The sequence below is a fragment of the Sceloporus occidentalis genome, unplaced genomic scaffold (assembly GCF_023333645.1).
Source record: "Sceloporus occidentalis isolate IW3139 unplaced genomic scaffold, rSceOcc1.0.p SCAF_3, whole genome shotgun sequence".
Taxonomy (NCBI): Eukaryota; Metazoa; Chordata; class Lepidosauria; order Squamata; family Phrynosomatidae; genus Sceloporus; species Sceloporus occidentalis.
The window spans coordinates 134029095-134051020 of NW_028316983.1; the positions used below are offsets into that span (position 1 = coordinate 134029095).

The 21926-nt window shown below is 39.7% G+C and overlaps 1 protein-coding gene across 4 annotated transcripts in view; it reads left to right on the forward strand.

Moving 5' to 3' along the window:
• The window catches only part of SEMA5A (semaphorin 5A), a 166618-nt gene that overhangs the window by 32684 nt on the left and 112008 nt on the right, over positions 1-21926 (forward strand). Inside the window, exon 1 of one of the 4 annotated variants that reach the window (XM_089516374.1) lies at positions 4150-4234. The exons of the other annotated variants lie outside the window; for them this stretch is intronic. The gene's annotated coding sequence lies outside the window, so the exon portion shown is untranslated. Of the gene's footprint in view, positions 1-4149; positions 4235-21926 lie in introns of those variants that run through there. 4 annotated transcript variants of the gene reach the window in all.

Below are 21926 nucleotides of genomic sequence, written 5' to 3' on the forward strand. Positions count from 1 at the left end.
AGAATTTGGATTTCATCTTTGTATGCTTTTTCATTCCATGTGCCATTCATTTTTTCATCTCTTTTATATTCCCTTCTGTGTATTACAACCAACATCTTTTTATTTCTTCTTCATCCTCCAGTACGTTTCTTATCGTGGCGTTTCCTGGCCCTTGGTTTACACTTCCCTTTGAGTTTCTGGATCCTGTGGAAGAGATCTCTCATTCTACCTTTATTGTTCTTGCCTACTATACCTATGTATTGATTATTATAGTAGTTCTCTTTATATTTGTGCTCTAGTTGTTGAACAATTGCATTCATGGTTTCTTGTTTTGTTCCCATCTCCCATTTCTTTTGCTCTTCTTTTTTCCTAAACTGATTGAAACATTTCATTTGTTATCCATTGTTTCTTCTCTCTCTCTTTTTTTTGAGGGGGGCATTGCTTATGTTTTTGACCTCTGATCATAGTTCTTCTGGTTCCAGTTGGTTATGCATAATAACGCAAATCTCTCTTACATTGTCTGTAAATTCTGTTGAGATATTGTTCAGGTCATATTTTGGTATGATGACTATTTTTGCTTTCTTCTTCAGCTTTACTCTGATTTTTTTACATAAGTATTTTGTGATCTGTACCACAGTCCACACTTGGTCTAGTTCTGTCTGCAAGAATAGAGCTTCTCCATCTTCTGCTTCCAATTATATAGTCTATATAGGTTGATGTGAGAAAAGGTATTCCATGGCTTAATGCTTAAAAAACAGCACTTGGCAACCGTGTTTGGAGTAGAACTTTGAAACATTACCTTTAAAGTACAACTCCCACTTTCTCCCGGCAAGAACAGGCTGTGAATCCAGTACTGGAAATCCAGAGAATTCTATACTGGTGGAATATGCTTCACAGAGTGAGTCCCAATCCAAGATGGTCTTCCTAGGCAGACACACACAAAGTACACTGAAGTATCGATTCAAAGTATGTATTTTGAACCCCCCCAAAAAAGTATCTATTTTGACCCACAAAAAATGTAAACAGTTTCCAGTATAAAATTGCAGAAGTAGAATTTTTCAGCAAATTTTACTCTGTTCATTTTAGACTTAATTAGTACTGTGGATTTTTTTTCTACCAAAGCCATGAAACTAGCAGTGTTATTACCATTAGTAGAATTATCTTCTCAGACTGCTTTTGGGAAAGGGTTATTGTTATCCTGTATTGGCTGTACATGGAAATGTCAAAAACTTTTTATATTTATTATATTTTCTGGTTCTTTGGATTTTTGTCCTTCTCTGATTCTTTTACATAAATACACAAAATAGTATCTGGCTTGCATGAGATTTTAATCATAGACAACAAAGCCTTGAATCTGGGGGCCTGTATGCACAAGGCCAAAGGGCCAATGCTGTCCTCAGCTTCATATCGTCATGTCTGGACGATGGAGGCCATTAGCCCTGGACTGCAATCCAGAAGACCAGACATGGTGGATCTGATCCAATCCTGGCCCAAAGAGGTCTTAATCTGATCTAAAAAGACTCCATGGTGACAGCTAGCAGACCAAACCAGCCTCGCTGTTGTGTCTGCTGAGGAGACCTCTGTCTCTGCCTGTGATGTTGGTTGGGGGCACTTGGCCATGTGGTTGTAGCCAGGTGCCTCATTTCTGCACTGACAGGTCACAACACGGGTCTTCTCAGTACACATGATGGTGAGCAGATACAGGACATGCGGTGATAGTGGGTCCATTTAACCTGCCCATGACTTCATCACCCCAAGGACTGACCTGGTGCAGGACCTAGAGCAGTATAACACAGGCTTGGCCTGTACTATTCTGCCTGTCTGGTTAGGGCCAATGTGGTCTGTTTTCAGATTCTAATTCTAAAAAAGGCAAGGGACTACTGCCAGTCTACCTTTTGGGGCATATTTCAAGGAACATGTTTGTTTCACTCTTGTACAATCTCTCCTCCCTCCCCATAAATGACCTTGTGGTATCCAAGTATGCACACTCCATACCTCTATAATCCTTGTTGATCAGTTGTGCCAACTTTTTAGTGGCAACTGGCCATCAATGAGAGGGAGGGTATCAGGCTGTGCACAAGTGTAGATTAGTGTCTGAAAAATAGTCTTCCCTGCATGACTAATATTAAAGTTGAAGGTAATCTGTAGCTCAGAAGAACATGTCTAGTTGTCTTGTTCAATGGAGAAGCCTGACATGGAGGCTCTTCCAATGTTTAGGTGGCATTGTCTTAACCTTACAGGATATTCTTCAAACTGTTGGCTCAATCTTGGTGACAGTTTACAAATCTCTTCCGGCAGGCCTATCCACCCAATCTGTTATAAGAGAGTTAGAAATACTCCACCTCCATTTGTAATGATATGTATTTTAGATGACGATTTAGTTAATGTATTGTATTGGTAGTGGTCCTACTGTTTTATTGAGTGTATTTTATATGATATTGTAGCTCTTAATCTTGTAATGCTGTTTTTATTGTTGTAATCCCACCTCGGTCTGGAGGGAGAGGCGGGAAATATAAATAAAAATATTATTATTGTTATTATTATATAAATAAAACATAATAGTAATAAATAATAATAATAGGTCCTCCAGTGCACCTCTGTGGTCAATATCTGTCAGACATTGACCATAGAATTGTGCTGGAGGAATTACAAGTGCCTAGTGGAGTGTCCTTTCTAGGAATATCTAGGTCCTTCAGTGTGACTTTTGGTTAAACTTGACCACAGAGTTGCGCTGGAAGACCTAGATATTCCTAGAGATAACATATTAATAATATCTGTGAATAATCACATCTGCAAAAGCCAAAGCCACATCTGCAAAAGCCAAAGCCACAAGTGTACAGTGCCTTCTGATGAAACCCACTCTCAAGTGTTGGTTGTTGTTCAAACCAAGCATTATAATAATCAACAGCAACTTATCGCTCCAGAACTCCATCTAGTAAATATTTTCGAGTGCTTTTGAATACACTTTAAACTCTGCAGGTTTAATTTTGCAGCTTCCAAAACACATCTGTAGCTGGAGGGTGATTTTAGATCTTGCAGACATCCATCTTTCTACCAGCTACATCATACAGTAACATCTGTGAACAAAGTATTTTGCAGTGTGTGTTGGGCTGTACTTGTCCGTGTATCAAATGTCTAATTTCATTTGTTGCTAAATTTTAATAATATATTCTATATAAGAATATATCATATGTTATTATTGTTTCCTTCTGTTTTTTTTCTTCCTCTAATTCTTTGGTGAATTCACTCAGGGTGAATGTGATACTGTCTGTGCCTGCAGCATTATCTTCAGGGTTAGCACATGTTCCTTCCCCTGACTGCTCCCACTTTGAGGGAAGTGAAACAATTGAAGTGGTTCAAAATATATGTGTGTGAATTTGTCATAGGAGAATACCTTGTACAGTGTTCCTTCTCTCCATTTACCCATTTTTTGCCTCATTAAAGATCTCTTTGTCTGTGCTGTACTAATGCTTTATCATTAGGGTATGATAATTTCCATGTCATGTAAATGTAGATTTAGTATTTGTTTTGGGCGATCCAGATGTTATTTTTCTTTTGGGACTCGTTGCATTTTATCCACACTTAAAGACCATTATGTTGATGCTGGGAAAATACCCCTGCTTAGTTTATGCCAACAAGACAAATGTGGTTACTGCATACAAGGAGCTTGTTTAAGGGTTACAAACACCTACTTGTTGCTCTCTGTGACTAAGATGGAAACTGTAGGAAAACAATTTTGAAAATATTTTTTTTCCTGGTTTGGAAACAAGTTAATTTTCGCCTTTCTATTTTGCATGTCTAGCAGTGTTGATTGTTTCCCACTGAAATAAAACAAAACAAAAACACCCCTCCTGCTTTCTCAGATGCATTAAATGAATGTTTGCCTGGCCTTTGGCTCCTATTGAAATTAAAGTTGTGCGGATTTCATGGTTGCTGTGGATACAGGTAACCATATTGGGTTGAGAGGACACTTGCACAAAGCTGCCCTTGTCCTCTTAACAGATGCATGGGCAAATAATTTCAGAAAGAGGTAGAGTTATTTGAACAGCAGGAACTGGTCTTTCTAAAGTCATGTAAATGTGGGGAATAAAAAGAACTTGCAAGGGCCAAAGGAAACCTACATCACTGCTAGTAGCATGACTTCTTTGAATACTTCGGTAGTTTTGGAAACTGACTTCTAAAAGAACAGCCATTTATTCTACACTATGTCTGACTTCTTAGTAGGGTGCAATGGTCAAGTCCGGAATGCTGAAAGGTAGGATGCATATTGTGTGTTTCTGTGTGCATAGACATGCATTATGATGTGTTTTCACCAGTTTTGAGCTTGTTTTAATCAGAATGTATAAAATCTTCTGGTTTTTGATATTAAAAAAAACCTTCAAGGAATAGTTTGCAATGATTCTGAAGTTGTTACATAAGCTGAGATTCTGAAGTTGTTACATAAGCTGAGATTCGCCTGTTTGCTTGTAGTTGCTAAGATTCCTTGACAGAGCCAATTGATAGAGAAGCTTCTTGTAAATTGGAAGAACCACGATTCTTTACTTATTACATATATAAGTGATTACAGAGTAATGGGCTTGTAACAGCTTCTATTTGCATGTGCAAAGCTGCAAGTACTGATCATGGATTGCTGTTACCTTTAAATGAAGTTGGCACTCCTGACAGAACTTCCTACAGGTGTAGTGAATGTACTACAACCAGGCGTGCCCTGATCTAAAATTATGCACCTTTTCATGAGTGCCTGTGGAGTGTGCTAGTGATGCCAAACCCAATGCACATAAGACAGCAGCATTTATTTTTTGGATCCCCTATAATCACAGAGACTACAAGAAAATATGATGGGACTTCTTATGAAGTATAGATGAATCAGTCTATATTTAATTTATACCAATTTCACAAGTGTAAGTCTTTTCTGCCCAGTTTACACAGAAGGACACATTTTTTCAAATGTATGGAAATCTGTATTTAAAACACACATTTTAAACATCTTTTCTCAAAAATATGCATTCTTAGGGATTTGAACCAGGGACTTCTTGGTTTGCAGTTCAGTCTCTTGACCAATATGTTATATTGGCTTTATAAAACTGACCCATGGAAACCCACTGGGTGACCTTGGGCATGTAACACTCTCTCAGCCTCAGAAGAAGGGCATGGCAAACGTATTCGGAACAAATCCTGTGATAGGATTACCTTAGGGTTGTCAAATTGACAACTGCTTGAAGGCACGCAACAATAGTAAAGCTTTATAAAACAACCTGGAAAGACAAATTTGGCAGTTTATTTATGTTAGAGGACTCCAGTGCTGGACTGTGTAGGCTGCTGTAGAAATGATCTCAGACTGAAGTATATTGAAGTTTTCCAAAAAAGGCAATTAAAAAAACAACAAAAACTAGGCACCAAAAACCATTTATTTAGAAGTATTTGTTAGCACAATCTGGGTTACAGTTTGGAGTGGCCACACACAAGTGGATCTGGTTGGGCAATGTAAACATATAATCTCATGTGGAATTAGACCATGGATTGCTGAGTATTTCATAAGGCAACATTCCTAATTTCTAGGAGCCCATAGTTTCAGTTGTGTAAATCCTCTTTAGACATGATTGGAAGGAAAAAAGCAAAATAGGCAGTGGAAAAGATGTTTTAATTGGACAACACAGACCAGAGAAATGGCACTTATAGTTTCTAGTGAAACTTAAGAGGATTTTATTTTAATTAGTCTCTGGCATCAAGAAAATAGATGACTCCTACTGCTTGGCGTTTGAAATACCGAAAGGAATTTTATCTGCTACAATAAAGATCAACACTTAAGAAAATTCCAACAAGGAACACTTGGTATGAAAACAGTATCAAAGGAGTAAAATGGCATTAGAAAGGAATTTAAGATGAGATCGAGCTTCTCTGTTCAAAGGAAAACCTCCATTATTTTACAAAAATGAACTAAAAATACAGTATATGCTATTGTTGTAAACCAGACGAGTAGGCAGCAATGGTCAAGTATACGTATCAATAACATTGAAATAATACAATGCAGTGTGATTTCCCACTGGAATATAGGGTAATTAACTATTCAAGGTCAATAAAGAAAGTGAAAGATCAGTTTATTCAGAGGCTTGGAGAGGGTAGCAGGACAGGCTGTCAAAATTTTGCATTAACCCTTTATCTGCAGCCTAGACACTACAGCACATTCAGCCACTGATTAATGTTGGAAAAGAGAAACAGGAGCAGCCAACAGATTTTATATTCTACGGCTCCTGAAAACCTAGGATTTTGGTGACAGTACTCTTAAAAGGTAAAGGTAGTCCCTTGACTTGAATGTCTATTCTTAACCAACTGTAGGGGGTGGTGCTCATCTCCATTTCTAAGCTGAAGAGTCAGTGTTGTCCAAGGACTGCTCTGGTGGTCATGTGGCCAGCATGACTGCACCAAATACTGTTACCTTCCCACTTAAGTAGTACCTATCTATCTACTTGTATTTGCATGCTTTCGAACTGCTAGGTTGGCAGAAGCTGGGACTAGTGAGAGGAGCTCACCCCTTCATGCAGTACTCAAGCCTTGAACTGCCAAATGTCAGATCTGAAGACACTGTATCCCTGGCAGTACACTTAAATTGGCCTAAATACCCATAAAACACCAGATCCTGTCAGATCTTGGAAGCTAAACAGAGTAAGCTTTGGTTACTACTTTGAATGGGAGATTGTCGATGAATACCATGTACTGTAGGCTAGATTTCAGAGGAAGACACTGGCAAAACCATCTCTGAGTATTCCTTGCCAAGAGAAATCCTATGAAATTCATGGGGTCACCATAAGTCGTCGGGCAACTTGAAAGCATATGCACACAGACACACACTTCAGTATGTAACGCCTCACTGTTAGGGGAGTGCACAATGAGGAGCCTGCTTCAGACACAAAAATGTATAGGTACAGCAGTGAAAGTTTAAGGGCCACCTAGAGAGAGTAAAGAAAAAAACTTTCTGTTCATTTCTAAATTCTTTGGCCAACTCTGGAGAAAGCAGTCCCACCATCATTTCAGTGCTGCTATCCAAAAGCTTTAAAGCCCAAAATAATTGGGAGAATTGCTTCAGATAGTGCTTCCCTTTTGTATTATTTGATATCTTTCTAATGCTTTTGAGTTAAATCCCTGCCCTCATGCCTTTTTATTTCTTATCCAACCCCCTGTAGATCCATTGGCACACATTACCCCCAGACCTCCATCTCAATAGGGTTGCTATGATAGACATGTCTGTGTTTAATTTCTGCTGTCATTATAAACGCTAAATGAGGCTACCATGTCCTTTAGTCTTTCCTTTATTCTTTAATCTTTTCTCCTTCTGATCTTTTTCCAAGGGATATGTAGCCTGCAGCTCCTACAGAAGATTCTGACATGTTTCTCATTAAGCTATTTTATGGCATAGTCTGCCATACCTGTGTTAGCTGGTTTAAAAAAAAATACATCCAGTCTGCCCATTCTGGATGGAAGAGAAAACTGCCTGTTGTATTGTTGTGCTTCTTCTAGGATGACATTTTGTTTGGCTGGTGCTCTCTGTACATCTTCTTCCTGCCTACTCTATATACTCATGCATAAGTCTAGAAATTTAGGTTAAAAATTAACCCAAAAAACTGATTCGACTTATCCACTAGTCAATGTAAATACTGTACTTTAAACCATATTATATATGTGTATGTGTGTATGTATGTGCATATATATATATATATATATATATATATATATAAAACCATCCCCTGGCGAAAGGCAAGAATTTAATCTGCTCTGGAAGCACTGACCACCTTCTACTCTCTCATCCATCCAGCCTTTAGTATGAGCACAAATAGTTATGCCTGCTGGAATTTTGCAAGTTTATTGGCATTGTTTTCTTTTGCTCTGTCCTTTACATCCTTCATTACATGCCTCTAGGTCTTACCCTCAATTTACCCATGGGTCATATCAAAATCCATAATTTTGGCCCCAAATCTGCCCTTGACTTATACATGAGGTCGACTTATAGTTGAGTATATACGGTAAGTCTGGTCTAGATTGGCATTTGCTTAGCAAGAGAATGCACTGGGAAATGATGGACAAGAATACACATTTCAAGTAATTTTTAAAATAATGGCACTGGAATATGATAGTGGAGTAATAGATAGTGTCAGGACTGCTAAGCCAAAGCAGTGGTAGCTGAATCAAGGTTTGGAGGGTGCATTTTTCTTTCTTGGCCTGGGCTCCAGGAAGCTTGGAGTACAGCAGGTCGAACATATGAGGGCACAAACTGTATGTCCCTGATATTTAAACCATCTCAGGTCAATCCAAAGGCTTCACATTGTAAAACCTTTCAGTTGGATGAATGGAATTTGTATGCACATCTGGAGAAGGGTGCTGAGGATACTGTGGGTAGCCAAAATTAAATAAATAAACAAACAAATGGGTCCTTAACAGATCCAGGCTGAACTCTCCCTGGAAGCCAAGATGACGAAACTGAGGCTGTTGTACTTTGGTCACGTTATGAGAGGGCGTGTCTCACTAGAAAAGACAATAATGCTAGGGATAGTAGAAGGCAGCAGAAAGAGAGGAAGGTTGCATGCCAGACGGATAGACTGAATCAGAGAGATCACAGGCATGAATTTGCAGGACCTAAGCAGAGCAGTGGAAGATGGGGAGGCTTGGAAATGTTTCATCCACAAGGCTGCTATAGGTTGGGGATAACTCGAGGGCAGTTAACAAACAGCAACACTCTTCCCTGTGTTTGAAGAGGCCTTGGAAGTTTTAAAGCTGCGCTAGTCTCTGGTGGCATCCTATACTACTTCACCTACTCCAAGAGCTGAGATTTCTGGTGCAAGTGCAGGATCTCCAGCAGATTCTGGAGATTGCCCCAGGAGAACTAGGCTTCACTCCTTGGACAACATTGTGGCATTTATGTTCTCTGAAACCACTAGGAATTGTGGGTCTGCAGAAATGGGGACACTCCCTATTTTATTGTAGGGTTAATGTAGGCTGCCATCTGCCATATTAAACCTCCTGACATACCTGGGAAGTGAAACTGAAGTGGGGTAGTTTCTCTGCCCTTTGCCAAGGATTCTTCCTTTCCTTAGCTCTAAGAAAAACAAAATGTCAAAAAGAAGGTGATTTGCATACACTAGCTTAAAGAGTGGCAGACATAGAATTACATTGTGAAACATTTGAAGACAGCCTTCTTAAACTGGCACCCCCCACATGTGATGAACATCTCCCATCATCTTAGCAAATATGACCATTGACCAGGCTGTTGAGGGGAAATCACTTTTCCAACACATCAGGAAAGGTCCAGGTTGGGAAAGGGTAACATTAAGAAAACAAAAGGATAGTTGAGTAACTATGCAGTCTTGCCTGAAGACTCTTAATAGTATGAAGCCAAGTGCTAAATCTTAAAAAGGCTACAGTACTTGTAGAAGGAGAGGAAGAACAAGGGCTGCAATGAGTGGAATTCCAATCCCATGAAATACTTGATTTAATCCTTTGTTCTCTGTCCCCACCACCACTACCAATACAATATTTGATTTGCTTCAGTGAGGGCAAGATTTTAATACAGGTACTTGTATTTTTCCTCTGAGAGCCAGCATGGCATAGTACTCTGGAAAAACCAGTCTTCAAATCCTAGCTCAGCCATGTAAATCCACTGGATAACTTTTGGCAAGTCACACTCTCTCAGCCTCAGAGGATAGAGTTTATTTGTTGCTATCATTTTAAGGACTTTTTAATTGTAATTTGTTTAACTGTATTTTAAGGGAGGTGGGTGGCATTAGGAGTCATGGAATGTATATTTTAATGTTGTAAGCTGCCCCAGTTGTGTTGCGCAGAGGGGCGGGATATAAATAATAATAATAATAATAATAATAATAATAATGGCAATGGTAAAAAAAAGGAGCCCTGGTGGCGCAGTGGTTAAATGCCTGTACTGCAGCCATTCACTCAAAACCATAAGGTTGCGAGTTCAAGACCAGCAAAAGGGCCCAAGCTCGTCTCAGGCTTGCATCCTTCCGAGGTCGCTAAAATGAGTACCCAGACTGTTGGGGGCAAATTAGCTTACTTGCTAATTAGCTTACTTGATGTTCACCGCTATGATCTTTGGAATAGCGGTATATAAATAAAACAAATTATTATTATTATTATTAAACTTTTCCAAGAAAACCCCATGATAGGGTTGCTTGAGGAAAGCCGTAAGTCATAAATGACTTGAAGGCAAACAACACAACAACAACAACAACAAGGGATCCCTGGTAGCGCAGTGGTGAAATGCTGGTACCGCAGTCACCCACTCACAGCCACAAGGTTTTGAGTTTGATTCTAGCCTGGGGCTCTAGTATCAACTCAGCCTGGCATCCTTCTGAGGTCACTAAAATTAGTACCCAGCTTGTTGGGGGCAATTAGCTTACATGTTATAAATCACTTAGACATTGCTTAGTTCAATATGGAGCGGTATAGAAATGTAGCTATTGCTAACAACAACAACAACAACAAAATTCTCTGTGTCAAAAAGCAGCTTTGGGGAGAAGTGATTCTGAATCTGGGTGAAAGAAGAAAGGATTACATCCGTACCCCTCCCATGTTTCCCTGTTCAAGTCTACAATCTCTGGTTGTTTTTGCTTTTGAAAAGGTTGCTTAAAAGCTACATGCAGTAATGCATTGGGGACAGATTCTTCATGTTCTCAAGATTTTTGAACTTTCCTTCATCAAGGATTTCCATTTAAAAAAACTCCAAATTAAACTACTATTTTACCTGGTAAAACACCAAGGGATGCGTGTAATTAGTATTCTAATGGGACAAAGAAGGTGTTAAAGATTAATGAAAGTGTTGAAAAGTAGCAATAAGTTGAGTTAATGTTTTTTGTTTTTGCTTTTGCTTGTGGTGTGGCGTGCATGCTAACACTCACATTAGAAAAAAAATTACATTCCTATTTCTTCATAATTATACAGGTTATGCTGTAAGCTGACACTGAACATATTAAAATATGAGTAAGTGGTTTCCGTCTGCCTTAACAGACCATTCCATTCTGTTGTATATGTTCCTGGGCTGGCATTTGTTTTGGAAATTATGCCTATGCTTTTCAAAGAGAAGAAAAGGGGATCTACCTTTCTTCTTCTGACATTTTTCTCATATTTTCTCTTGAAGGCACCTCATGAATAAGTTAATAGTGAGAAATCTTAGTTAATTGGCAAGTGGTGAAGGCTAGTGCAACATATATAACACATGCTACAACCTGATTTTGATCTTCCTGGGTGTTTTATTGAATTTAATGTAGATTGTTAACTCCATGGGCAGAGATGTGCCTTTGTTTGTTTATGTTACCTCTGGAAAGTGTCATGGGAATGGTGGCACTGCATAAATTAATAGTAATTTTCATACTGGCTGGAGAAGAGGTTTTAGACAAGCAATTGTGACACAGTGCTGAATTTAGTACATACTTAACAGTCTGGGAGGCATCCAATTTCAGGGCTAAATTGTATCATCAAGTTAATGTGAAATTGTTCACATGAGTTAATTGTGCCACCCCTTGAAAATTCACTAAGAATATTTTATTTTTCAAAATGTAATGGCCCAAGTTATTGTGTGAGATGATTTCAGCAAATGGTCAGTTTTATTCTACTCCATGGCACTTGATCCCTGGATTTATTCACTTATTTTACTTGACTGAGGAAGGACAAGATTACATTTCTTCATGGGCTGATTAAATGGATGGTTTTCTTCTGGAATTGAGGATAGCTGTATGTCTGTGTACCTCCTGTTACATTTGAAATGCCCACCTGCCCTCAAGGGCTGCATTGGCAAAGGTTGACACATGCAATCATGACACTTATCCACCCTGGTACCATGTACATGTTGAGTTGTACACATGAGCCTTACCTGATATACAGCTTGGTGTAACCTAAGCCTGTGCATTCTTATAAGTGGGGTCCACCAAAGGATTGCCTTGTCTTCTTTTGGGGCTTAGTGCAAAGGATTCTCCTGTGGTTCTCTTGCTCACTTGAGTGATATGAAATTCCAGCTTTAAAACTTGTCGGGAATCGAATAATTTTACACTTTGCCAGAACTGCAGAGAAAATTTCCTAAAAATGCTGCATCGTTGGTATACATCGCCACATAAAATTAACTTGATATACAAAAAACACAATGCGGCATGTTGGAAATGCAGAAAAATAGATGCAAATTTTTATCATCTATGGTGGACATGTAGAGAATCAGAAAAATATTGGGGAAAAATCCACTGGGCAATGTGTGAGATTTTGGGCTATAACATCCCCTTTGATCCACTTCTGTTTTTATTGAACATGACCTCAGATCTGAAAAAAGAAAAAGAGAGAAAATCTATATGTATTATCTTATATATGGCTACGACAGCTAGTATCATCTTTGCTAGGGCATGGAAGAATCCAGTGATACCCAATTTAGAAGATTGGCTTTCAAATTTGTATGAAGCCATGGAGATGGATATATTGACAGCTCTGATGAAAGGGAAAACTAAAGAAGAAACCAAAGAAGATTGGAGATGTGTGATAAGATACTGGGAAATAACAAGAAGAGGAAAATAAGAAGACATAATAATGAGAGAAACAGAGAGGGGGAGAGAATGTGTATAAAGAGTATGCTTTGCCTGTCCCTTTCTATCTCTTCCCTGTATACTCTACCCATAATTTCGTTTTTATGCTTGATGTTTGATACTTCTATATATGATAATTTACTATAACTGAGAATTGAAACTACAAAGATCAACTTTATATCAATAGCCCACTTTTACAATTTTATGGAATATAACTATGTAAACACGCTTCTATGGTCTCTGTATTAATGCTTAATTTAGAGAAGTCTTAAATAATGTAATTTCTTTTTAATGCTAACAGGAAGTATATTCAATTTAAAAAAAAACAAATTTATACGGGAAATTATTTATAGCAACATTTTAGGTAAGGATTCTTATTTCGGAAGGAGATAAAATATTTCAGTAAAAACAGTACAAGAGGCAGTATATGTTATACTACCCGAAATGGTAGTAATATCTATATGTAAGTGTATATGTTTGTATGGATTGTTATTCGTAAATGTATGTTTTTGTATGTTTAATAAAAAAAAAGAAATTCCAGCTTTAAGGTGACGAGAGAATATGGAAGATGGATAGAATATTGAAATATCTGTCTATTTACAAATGTATAAACTGAGCATGGAAATAAGGCACCCAGACACAGAACTAGTCTGTAAGGCAACACTAAAATTCCCTTGGAATGTATGTATGTATGTATGCAGTTCTGAAAACACATTTCAAACATAATAAAACAGAGACACAACACAACACATGAAAAGCTCTGTTGCAAACTATTAAAAACCAACTGCTTCCCTAAATAAAAAGGTATTTACCTGTCAGCAGAAAGACAGCAGGAAGGGGCCATCTGGACCTGTAGAGGAAGGGGATTTCCCAACTTGGGACCAGCCACTGAGAAAGCTCTTTTTCATGTTGCTACCAAATGTGCCTGTGATGGTGTTGGAACTGAGACAAAGCTTTCCGGTGCAAATCTGAAAGCTCTGGGTCATTTGGGCGGGTTACAGACCACTGAAAAGCGGCGGCCTGCACCCGCCCGTTTCCCTGCCGGATCGGGGCCTCAGCAGCCAGAGCGGTAGCCGCTGAGGCCCCGATCCGCCTCTTTCCAGGCCGCGGGGAAGCAGCAAAACGCCACTTCCCTGCCGTCTGGAAAGGGGTGTCCTTGGGGCTCCAAGCCCCAAGGACACCCCGCGATGGCAGGGAGGAGGAGAAAGGGGCCGCTTGGCCCCTTTCTCCTCTGCGTCGCTGGGCACAGCCGTCTGAAGGCTGCACCCAGTGACATAAAGCCAGGAAGGAGCTCCGAAACGGAGCTCCTTCCGGGGCCTTGGAAAGGGCGCACTAGGCGCCCTGGGGCGGCCCCAATACGTTACAACCGTGCCGCCTTATTTGGAGGCGGTGCGGTCGTGACGTAGTGATGGCGGTGGCCGTGTGGAATGGCCTCCGCCATTTTCTACGCACAGAGCACGTACTAGGGTTAGGGGCGTCCGGAAAGGACGCCCCTTTCTAACCCTAGTACGCACTCGTCGCGTAATTTAAGGCCCGTTTGTAACAGGCCATAGAGAGATACAGTCTTTAAGATAGTCTGGACCCAAGATATGTAGGGTTTTCAGGGTTATAACCAGTACTTTGACATCTGCCCTGAAATGAATGAGCAGCCAATGTAGCTGTTTTAGCAATGATATTATATTTTTGTTATAATTTGCTCCAGTCAGCAACTTGGCTGCAGCATTTTGGACCCACTGAAGTGTCTCACAAACCTACAATTCCCAAAATTCCATAACACTGAGCCATGCCATTTAAAGTGGTTTCAAATTGGATTCTCTGACAGCATTACAACCGCTACACTTTGCATTTACTCATGAAAGGAAGGTAGGTAGGTGTGTGTTGAGCAGCTAGTAGCAAGTTATCAGTTCTATATTCAGAAACTGGCATAGTCAGAATTCATCAGTGCTAATTTAAAGAACCATTGCTTATTTATCTGTACGTTTTAAAATTCAGTTATTTGTTTATCTGCTGACATACAAGAGCCTACAGCAGGTATCTCTTTACTTTGTACAACTTCAATAACTTTCCCTCAATATGTATTTTATTTCAAAGTTTTGGAATTCATGAGTAAATATAAGAAATATAAGTTAAGATGAATAGAAATGAGAGATTTTTAAAAAAGAAAACATTTCCCATAAATTCTACTAACTTCTTAATCTGAAATTTAGCTCTAAATTTCCCATTATTAAAAAATAGTCAGTTTTAGATCAAATTCAGTGTTTATCTTATTTTTTTTAAACTAAGGTAGCAGATGGACATTGGTCACAGGCTATTCCCACCCCCTTCTTCCTGAAGAGATGAGTGTAATGCTGATTCCAACATTTTCTGGATTGGGAACACCCTAGGAAAGCTCAGCATGTTGATGTGTCCAAACACCAGCTGTTGTTTCTGCCACTGTTATTTCAGAGAGTAATTATCTTGTGTGTTTGTGCAGCCCTTCTATTTTAAGTGCTCAATACCACACTGAAAACACACCCTCCAATTTCCTAGCCTTTGAACTTTTAAAATCTATCCGGGAATTACCAAGGATACCAAAAGTACATTATAAGGTTTGATACACTCAGTCTATACAATTATACGAACTATGGTTAAAACATGAACTTTTGTTCCTGCATAACATATGCAAACAGTAGAAAAGGAACTTAATGTCAAGAGACTTTGACCTGACCAATGTGGAAAACAATTTTGGGATGCTCTTACCAAGTGTGTCCCTGGGCTCCCAAACAGCTCTAGACCTCCTCCACATTTCATAACTACCCTTTTCCTGATCTTTCATCCTCACAAATGATAGAGAGATTGTGAATTTCTTCTCCTGATAGCTTCCAGGATGGGCAATTCACCTTTTCAGTAGGTTGCAGAATCCTCCTACTGTTTAACATGAAAACAAATAAACCTTCATTTCTCTGAAAATGCCAGCCACAGATGCTGACGAAACGTCAGGAATAAACTCTTATAGAACATGGCCACATAGCTAAAAAAAAAAACCATTAAAAACTATGGATGTCGGCCATGAAAGCCTTCGACCACAAACAAACCTTTTTTCACAAGCAGGAGGGTTATTAGGGGCATTTGCAGTGTAGGGAAGATATTTAGTGCCTCTAACCAAACTACAAACCCCAGATTCCATTGGACCCAGCCATGTCAGTTAAAGTGGAATTGCAGTTTTATAACTGCACAGTCTAAAAGAGCACTTTGAACTTGAACTAAACCATAGTTTGAGCCTCCAAATGTGTAAAAGGCAAAGTGTGGTTTAAAGCTGTTTCTCAGCTTCCATTTCCCACTCTTTCATCTTTGTAAGTGAACTCTTGTTTCCATGGTGCAGCAACCTTGGGAGACAGTAGTTTATCAGTTCAGGCTCAGCATAGTTGATCTTTCTTAAGCATGGCTCTGTATGATGTTTTAGTTGAGCCCCTGCAATGATTAAGGAGAAAATTCAGTAGATTTTATAGGATTGTCTGTCTGGATACTGCCCCACTCCCAGTTTCTATAAGAAACTGAAATAAGTGCACCTGGTTTTGCCCTTCTTACTGAAACAACACTCTTCCAGGCTTACAGGACTAAACATCTGGGCTAAGAGAAACCATGGTTAAGCAGTGAAGCAGTTAACACACATCAGTTAACCAGTGAACTGTGATTAAAAGGTTGTAAGCATTGGCAAAAATAAAGCAGTTTCACCCTGTTTTGAGCCTCAGGTGTATATATGATGCACAAGGCCAAAACTGGGTGAAACTTGAATGAAGCTGTGCTCCAGGTGAAAAAATGGAGCAAAATAAAGCTCTTTTGCTCCATGCTAACATGGAAAATGTGCATTATCACACTGGCATATTACCAGCACAACGAGAGCACAGGGATGTGGGAAGGCCCAGGTGGTTTTTGCAAGGGGTCTGGACCATGCGCCTTGGGCCTGGTGAGACGCAGCTGCTGGTAATATTGCTCACCATACAGTGTTTTCCTTTTGTCAAACATACTGGTGCATGAATGGCCAGATGCACCAGCGAGCCATCACACACTCCATGATGCAAAATTATGACAAATGGCAGTTTGCCAATAATGCAATGCATGTAATCAAAACATGGAGTGAAGGAGGGGAACAGGGGGTATGTTGAGGGGGCCCTCCATGATTGCGCTTTGCCAGTGTATCACTGGATGTACCAATGCCCTGTATGGGCGGTATATCACTCGTGCGACTTTATGGCTGGTCACATGGAGCATCCAATGGGATACCAGCTGGGTGGGACAAGGGAGGTAATTGGCAATCACCGGCAGTGTGTTCATTTGATGGTGCACATGCTTGGGGGGAGGCACCCCCCCCCAAAAAAAACCTAAGCAGCATGACTTGACGTCACCTGATGTGGACTGCCCATGGGTGGACTGACCATGGCTATGTGGACAGCAGGGGTTCCAGATGAATTGGAAAACCTGGTAATGGCTCTGTTTTTCCTTTCCATCTGCTCAACCCCAAGTCAGGAGGGAGATTTCCCTAGGGGATAGGAGGAGCAGCATGTTTCCACATCTGGTCCTTCATTTCTTAAACACAGTTTAGAGAGAGTCAGTGTTATGACAGCACTAACCCAAGGTAGAAAACCATGTCACTTGTAGGAATTCTATTCCTCACCACTGCATGCACACCCCACCAAACATTTTTATTCTTACTGGACCTCTATTTAGATTTTATTTCTGTACTATACAATATTTAGAATATATAAGGAAAAACAAATAACCTGTAAAGTTTTCCCTGTATTATGAAAAGCATCACCACCATGGATCTCAAATAATGTTTAAAATCTGTCCAATTAAATAAAGGCACAAAGTCCTTTAAAAACCTTACTGTTGTTATTTTACCTCTACAATTGCACTGTCAATATTGGTGTTTCAAGAAAATTGTTACTTTGTAGGAGGATGGAAAGACCTGTGGAGTAACCAGAAATGGAAGCAGTTTAATCCTGCGCATTAAACAACGCTGTGTTGGGTTGATAGGTGATTCTTTATGTTGCTGATATTAGTGTATTTCAAATGAAATTTTCTTATTTTTATATGACTTCATTGAGGGAAAATAAGGTGCATTACACTGCAGAGGGAAAGGCTGCTCAACGTTTGGGGTTCTTAATCAATCATAGGTTACATCTCAGTAATGGGTAAGGTCTAGATGGTCCTTTAATAAGACTGTAAGAGTCCTTTGAGACCCATTAAATGATATTGGAAGGGGTTGGGAGTGAACAATCAGGTTCTTTTATGAGCTCCCTTAGAGGAGGTTGTCAGATGGGCAGGGGGAAATTGTAGAGTTTATGGACCATCATCTGAGGTGAATGATGTTAGTGTGGTAAATGTCATTATACTTTATGGGACTAAACAGGTTTCAGTGTGCATTGAATACATACTGCTTTTTAGCAATCTACTCTACAGATTGCTTGAACTAAAGAACCTGGCATCTTTCCTTCTAAAACAAAGCAATAATAAAGGATATCCGAATACCGATTTTTGTCCCTCTGGTTTTAGTGGGACATTTCTTATTTTATTTTATTTTGGCTTTTATTTGCATACATCTGAAACATGGCTTGGCATGTGTGCACTGCTCAATAATTTTACAAGTGAGCATACAAAGGAGAAAGGGAAAGAGGAATCTAGCAGCAATTTAAAGAGTAACTTGTTTATTTAAGCATGAACTTTTGTGGGTTATCAGTTCACTTCTTCAGGTGCACTGACAGAGTGATAGCAAAGTGGTATGACATAATTATAGTAAAGGAATTGGCAGAGTTTTGTTAATGATGGTGGCTGAGAAGTAATACTAAGAAGGTTGCTTTTTAAAAAGTCCTCTCTTGTTCTTGCAGCACTGGGTTATTACAAACCAACCAGTGCAGGGGAAAATGCTCAGTCAAGTGTTAGTGACCCCAGTTTTAGGTGTTCCAGATATTGTTGGATGATCTACACTTATTTCAACCTATTTCTATCACAGGTTCAAGATGGACACAATCTTTGCAAGCCAGCGGATGGATTTATTGGGAGAGTAGATCATTGAGGAAAGTGTGTCCTTCTTAACCCCTCTGTGGTTTTCCATATAACTGACTAGGTTATATCATTTTTGATCACTTGTTCGGGATGGGATTTGAGGCCATTGTTTACTATGGGTCCATTCTTGCCTAGTGTGAAAATTGTGCTAAGAAACTAGCTTGTTTCTAGCTTGTGAGATCCACTTTGTCCTCCATAGTGTTTAACAAGTTTACATGGGTCCAGGGACTAGGAAGACCAGTGATATCTGTCATGGAATCTGCTGGTACTGGGGTTTTCCTTCTTCCAAAGTGGTGGTGTCCTTATGATCCTTACCTTGCCTTATATCAGTGGAATCTTGGGCTAGAGATATCTTGCAATCAAAATGTATGGATAGATTTATTATTTATTTTTAATTTTATTTTTTAAAACAGTTTTCCTCTTCCATAAAATACAGCCATAAACAAACTCTCAGTACTACTACTTTACACTCTAGACTAACTCGATGCCATGCAATACATACATACAACATCTGTATCTACTCAGTCCCACCAAACTATCCCCACACCACATTCAATCTCACAACATCAATTGTAATGTATGCATAGATTTACACATATGCCTGCAGAAAATATTGTGTTACTTTGGAAAGTGATGGATGGAAAGATATGCAAATAAAAGGGAAGGGAGAAGAAGCTTGTTTTGGATATACAAATGTGAATAAGTCATGTGCCTTGTAGAAAAAATGCATATTATTTTCCATATTATTTTTCACCAAAAATATTCAGTGTATTAAAAAAAACCTGGAAAGAATGTTTGGCAGATGATGGAGTGAATGAGAATAACTGGCATTCTGAAATATATGCAGATTGGATTATGTTTGATTTTTAGCAGGGACCAGTTCTGTTCAGTTGGACTAACCATAGGCTGTGTCAAATTCAGTGGCAAATTACCATGGCAAATTTCAGCAACAAAGTGAAACAGCAATTAAAACAAACAAGGAATTCTTGTTTTAATGGGATTTTCTCAGTTTGATGGGAAACTACAAAAAGCCATGTAAAGCAAGGATTTTAGATTTGCTTCCATGCCTTTTCCCACCTTCCCACCAAAATTTAGTTGTATGATTTGCTACCAGTTTTCAGTGGAAGTGGGACATGTGTTGCATGCTCCTGATCTACATAAAAATAGGTACTGTTCATAGTTTTGCAGTCTGAGACCTTCAGGATATGGATGATATTATCTCACTCCATAGAGGTTTGAATCATGGTGTCTGGGAACCATATTTGGATGAAATATCAATAAAGATATTGAAATAAAATGCTTGGAGTCATGAAAATTGTGAATACAGAAATAGGATTGCTGCCTGTCTCAGATTGGATTGCATTTCCCTGAAAATTTCAAGCTTACTAATATTATTTTATTATAGTTTTATCATGTTTAGCTACTCGGGTAAATCAGTTTTGAACCAGGGATGGCTGGTAGAAATAATTTTATAAATAAAAACCTTCATAAAATATTGTGTGATTATTATAATTGTGTACAATAACTCAGGTTTAGATCACAAGAGTTGTCCATTTAAATGATATTGCTATAGAGTCAGCTGAGTTACCAATCATGTGGTCAGAGGCACAGCCTGTGCACAAACCAAGACATTATAAATTTTTAGAGCTATTAACTTTGACCTATCTCTTAACAGATTGGGGTAATTGTGCATGATGAATGGCTAATTAAGGCTGTATGGTCAACCTTTTCTAACTAATGGATCTTTCTATGTACCATTGATATAATCCAGAGAAAAAGAGGCAGTGCCCATTAGAAAATCTTTAAAAATTCACTTCCTTTGTCAGCATTGAGTGCTTCTTGTTTTGTGTACTGCTTCTACATAATAGGGCTTGCTGTTGTTGTGTGCCTTCAAGTTGTTTTCCCTTTATGGCAACCCTAAGGTGACCCAGTCATGGTGTTTTCTTGGCAAGATTTGTTCAGAGAAGGTTTGCCATTGTCGTCCCCTGAGGCTGAGAGCTTGTGACTTGCCTAAGGTCACCCAGGAGGTCCATGGTTGAACCGGGAATTGAGCCCTGGTCTCCAGAGTCGTAGTCCAACATTCAAACAACTATACCATGCTGGCTCCCTACAATAGGGCTACAGATATGTATTTTACCATTCTTATGGTCTGTTGTACAATTGAGTCATACCCAGATAAGATGAAGGATGTTATGAAAGAAAATGGAGACGTTTACATTAATAAGATTGTTCAACACATTTTCATTGATTTTTCATTCTGTGTGGCTTTCCAAATTAATATCTGATAATGACTACTTTGCCTGGAGCCATTCATATTCCCCATTCAATTTTTAAAACATAAACTACCTGATCATTTGTGTGGATGATTAGTTCTGGCTGGAAATAATGCAAAGAAAACTGGATAGCTAGGAGGATGGGACAAATGGTGAGCAGAGGTTAAAGGAACGCTCCACAACTATATCAACACTTCATAAATACACCAACGGCAGAACATAATATATGGGATTTGGGCCAGTGCTCTGCAGTGGTGTCACTGAGGGGGGTGCAGGGGCGGACTGCACCAGGTGACACCCAGAAGGGGGGTGACACCCAGTTGGGCCCTACGCTCCATTCGGTGCAGGAGGGGTGCACGCACACTATTGCAGGCTGTTCCATCCAGGGCTTCCTCTCCAGGGAAAAAGCCCAGGATTGATTAGGAGGGACAGTTAGCTGCTGCCTGCCCAGTTGCCTTCTCAGTCCTGCATGGAATTGGAAGGCATGGGAGGTGGGAGAGAGGCTGCCTTCTGAGTCCAGCATGGACTCGGAAGGCTAGGGGAGGATGTACTTTTGGCCCCAACCTCATAAGACCTGCCCCCACCCCACCCTAGATGACACTCCAGACTGGTACATGGCCAGGCCGGTGCAAAGTGCCGGTCTGGATTGCGCCATTGTAATTCTCACTGTTGTAAGTTCCAGATTCATTTGGACAGAGCAAAAGAAACAGAGACAAAGATCATCAGGCTGACATGTGTCAACCTCACCCACAGTACCTCACTTTGAGGAAGAATCTACCAAAGTCAGGCATCAGATGGGACAGGGAGAGGATTGTCAGGTCAATGGCATCCCATTCCCTGAGAATTCAGGGCTACTGAGCCCATGGTGGAGGACTGTGTGATGTCATCGGAGTTGGTCCTTTTGATATTGTAAAGCTGGCGAAGCTGCCTTGAGGCCCGGGAGAGAGACAGGATATAAATTAAGTGATGGATAAATTGTTAGTTTGGGTGAGAGTTAGGAGATAGGCCGGAACATCATCTGGGTCAGCAGACTATGGAAAAGGCATGAGGGTAATAGGCT